Below are 4,782 nucleotides of genomic sequence, written 5' to 3'. Positions count from 1 at the left end.
AAATCTCTTTTCAAGTTCTAATGGAGATGCGATCTCATGTTATCCATTTCCTGATGTTCTCAGCTCACTGGGAAAGGAAAAAGGTCAACTTATGTAATGGACGAGCCTATGCTATTACATAAAATTAATTTTCTTCCAGTAAGGGGGCGGCTGAGACCAGGAGGAAGCTCTTCCCTGAACACCTTAGCTTTGATCTCCTTACTTTTGCACCACTTACATGTGCCCCGCGTTCTGGTTTGAGCACTCTTCTTGCTTTCTTTAGTGATGGTATTCACTGGGATCGGTGGTACAGGCAGACAGTTCTCCTGTTCCAGTGCCACCACCCCTGCCCTTAGTATAATTACAATAAGAGTCTATCTACAAGATGCAAGGAAACATTCTTTAATTCTGGTACAATGACTCTAACTATGAGGTTATAGTTTTCCTCTCTGCGAGTGGAAATATCTCTTCTTTAACTGTTTTACTTTCCCCTACTCCTTTTGTTGGCAACTTCAAAGTGTGCAATCTCAGGTCCTTTTCTATAATGTTTCCAAGTGAAGAATGGCCAAAAATGATGGACTGGCTGATTAGCTGAACAGGACAATTCTTTGACTATTATTTGAAGTTTTGTTATGTTCTTTTTATGGCATAGAACTCTTGTGACTTCACTCTTTGAAACTCTCCTCACGGCAGGAGGTGGCTGAATTTCCATAGTGCCCTAGGGTTGTAAATGAATTAGCCGTGTAACTGACTATTGCTGTCTTAACACTGTGATTGGGACAGATGTTTAGGGTGATGACACTGAATAGGGAGCATGAACCATGAACATGTTTTTGGGAGAAGTAGCATCAAATTCCCATTTTTCTCCCAACATAATATTTCTATTGAATATTTGGGAGTTTCATATAACCAATCCTGAAAACATACACTTTCCAGTCTTCCTAGGCCCACCCTTTTCCCTTGTGACCACTCCCAAAGAAAAGAAGAAAAGGAAAAATAAAAATAAAAAATACCAAGTCTGTTTTGTGCGGTCCATATACTTACTGGAGCATGGCCAGCATCTTAAAGAAAACTGAGTCCTTCCCCCACCCCCACTCCGTCCAGGGTCTGCCAACTGTGAAGATCTACACGTCATAATCCTTATCACAAATTTTAAGAATTTTCTTCAATGGTTTCCTGTCTAGACTTTTTTGGAGAGGGTAAGGAAGGGTGGGGAGACAGGTTGTCACAGAAGCCTTCTATGTCTCTAATTCTCAACCGCGAGTCTGCAGACTTCAATACCACTGCAAAAGAAGCTTCCTAACCTTTTATAGTCAGCAGCAGTGTGGATCATGGACTTCCACATGGTCTCTGACAGCAGTACAGGCCACAGACATCAGCATGCCTTCTGCTGCTATAACACCATTAACGACACTCAGTTGTAACACAGACCATAGGCATCAACATGGCCTTCAGTGGGAGCACAGATCCTGGATGTCCACATGGTCTCTGGTGTTAGGATAAACCATTGACTTAACACGGCCTCTAGCAGTAGCACAGGCATGTGCATCTATACGGACCAGGCATCAGCATTTCCTAGGGCAGCAGCGTAGACCACAGACACCAGTGTGTCCTTCGGCTGTCACATGGAGCTGGAGTCAGAGCCTGAGAATGTTCCAGGCTGACACCCTGCCCGTTCTGCTCAGCAGTGGTATGGTCTCCCACCTACCAGCCTTCTCCCACACCTGTCACCGCCATGGCCTCTCTGGTTTCTCCTCTCTCCTCTGCTCGAGCACTGCTCTGTTCCTCCACCTTTCCCAACTCTCCAGAGCGTGTTTATTCCATCTCGTGGGATTGAGAACGGCCGGGTGTCACACACATGTACACGGACATGTACACGGACACGTATCACAAACAGCTTTACTTGAAAGTACTCATTACGAGTCATTAGTATGGTTCGAAGTTTCTGGTTTCTGGAGCACTGTAAATCCTGAGAATCATCTCTTGGATATTCTGCTGTGGCAGGGAGAACTTATAGCTAGGCAGGATGAATGAGGGCAAGTTCCGTGTGAGCTCCAGGCCTCCACACATCTCCCTGTCTTTGGTGCTGAGCTCTGTGGGCAAGTGCTCTCCTTCCTGCCGCAGTGGCTCTATGCTTCAGGCCAACAGTCAGTAATGCCATGCTCTCCCGTACTGCTCACATACCCTCCCCATGTCTCTAGCTTGCCATTCTTTGCCGAATATACACGTGTGCCTGCTCACACAGCTCTGCTCTCCCATCTATCCTTCCAATTTCATGAAACCATTTTTTCAAAGCATCTTCCAACTAGACCTGCCTTTTGAAAGCTGCTCTGAAGATACTGCCGGTTGTGCAGACTCCCCGAAGCGAGGCAGCCCAGCCCTGGCTTGGTTCCGCTGCCACAGCTCCCCTATGGCGGCTGCAGTGCTCATGCTAAGGGGCAGGAGAGGGCACTGGTCTGGTGTGGTTTCTCATTGAGCATTGAAGGTCTACTGCTGTGGTCTGGTGTGAAATTCACAGAGCAGGGCTGGGAGAGGTGAGGGAGACTCATTCTTTGCCTCTAGCCTGTAGCAGGAGTCCTGAGCATTGCGAGCATCTTGACTCTACCTCAAAATTCGCATTTTAATAAAAGAAATTCATATATAAACTCATCTCAAACTCAAACAAACAGAGTAAAGCCAAAATCTTCAGAAAATGCTTATAAGATTCCTGTTATGCACAGACCAGGAAGAGTACTATAGAAATGAAAATACAAAAAGGTGTTAACGATATTATGATCTAAGCCATGGACGCCACAAAGCCACATGGTACGACGGATCTTACGCGGGGGGCTTATCCGGGTAGGGGTTATACAGAGGCTGCCTCTGGGCGAGGGTGGAGGGAAAAAGAGCGGGAGAGAAGGCACTGACTTTTAATACAGGAATATATAGAACATGAGCATGGGGAACATGGGGAGGATGTGTGACTCTTGTCGACAGCGGGAACGTGTCTTGGCAACGTGGCAGCAAGTGGTGGCATATCTTACTATTGATAGGTCCCTGGGTCAGGCGGTAGAGATGTTGCTAACAAGATCCAACTTTTTAAAATAAAAATTCTAGGATTTTATATAGCTTTTTAAAATCACTGGTAAGCGTGCAAAGATGTGTTGGTGGACAGGTCACAGAGGTACACAGACTGTTGGAGTCCAGAAGAGCGTCGGAGGCCTTGAAGGCAGAATTACAGAGCTCAGGTAAGAGCAGCTAAACCATTGGGTCAGCCCCCAGTTGTTTCTGTTCTCTCCAATCCCCCATTCGCTTATTTTTGGGGGATTGGGAGGGTAAGTGATGCTTTGTAGGTAAATTCCCCAGTCTTCTTTCTAGACAAGACCTCTGATTTTAGTAAAGAAATCTAGATGCTTACAAGGAGCGCGCAGGTACGTAAAATCCATGAAGACAATGAAGACAGAGTTGATAGAAAGTCATGGGGCTTGGGCCACAGAGATGGCTCAGCAGCTGGGAATGTTTGCTTCGGTTTTGAAGCTCTGAGTTTCGTTCCTGGTGCTCACACAGGGCAGATCACAACTACCCGTAACTCCAGAATGAGAACCTGACAACCTATTCTGGCTTCTTCAGATGCCCCACCCCCACCCCCCACCACAGGTATGCACACATAGCCACACACTAAACTAAAAATTTTTTAAAGACAAGTTCCTCCGGGTAGCTCTGGCTGTTCTGGAACTTACTATGTTGACTAGGCTGGCCTTGAATTCAGAAATCCACCTGCTTCTGCCTCATGAGGGCTAGGATTAAGGCATGTGCCATCACCACCTGCTATAAAATAAATCTTCTTTGAAAAAAGAACACTGTAATTCTAAAGGCGACTTCAGATTCTTGGCTCAAGTTACTGCTGAATGGTATGGTGCAATTTCTAATTTTTTTATTTGAAATTTTTTTCTGGGTGAAATCTACCAGTTGTAAAAATTATTTTATTGAAAATGTATTCCTTTCTCATACAATACATTCTGATTAAGACTTTCCCTCCTTTACTCATCTCATCTTCTCTCTACCTTCCATCACCAGCTTTAAGTGACAACTAAACATGACAAAATGAGTATAGTAAGATAAAGCAAAAATAAATCATCGCGGCTAGACAGGGCAACCTCGTAGAAGGAAGAACATTCAAGGAGCAGGCACGCAAATCAGGGATCCTTGAGCTCTGTAGGAAGGGATTTGATGGCGATAATCCATTTAGAGCTGTGTATTCCAAGGACTCTGCGCGCGCGTGTGCGTGCGCGTGTCTGTGTGTGTGTGTGTGTGTGTGTGTGTGTGTGTGTGTGTGTACGTGTGTGTGAGTGAAGTCTGGCCTTGGTTGGGTCTTTGTCCCCATCTCCTTCAGGTGGAAGTTTCTCTGATGATGACTGAATAAAACACTGATGTATGAGTATAGCAGATACCATCAGGAATCATTTTATTGATACTTTGAAAACAGACGAATAGTGTTTGTTTGGTCTTTGGTCCTCCATCATCCAGGTAGGGTCAGGTATGTAAGTTCCATCTTGTAGAGTGGGCCAGAAGTCAAATCAGGCATTGCTTGGCTAATTTCACAAGGTCAGTGCCACGGTTGCTTCACCACATCTTGCAGTGAGGACAAACTTTAGGTCGAATATTTTGTAGATGGGTTGGTGTTTTTGTTTCTACTTCGGCAGATGGCAGAGTATTTTCCTGAACCACAGACACTAGAATTTAGATGCAAAGACTTTGTGTAGGCACCGGCCCTGTTTCTCCATCTTCAGTGAGCTCTGTGGCTGTTGCCATTGGCAATGGGGT

The sequence above is a fragment of the Rattus norvegicus genome, chromosome 19, assembly GCF_036323735.1.
Source record: "Rattus norvegicus strain BN/NHsdMcwi chromosome 19, GRCr8, whole genome shotgun sequence".
NCBI lineage: Eukaryota > Metazoa > Chordata > Mammalia > Rodentia > Muridae > Rattus > Rattus norvegicus.
Note: the sequence above shows the minus strand (reverse complement) of the source record.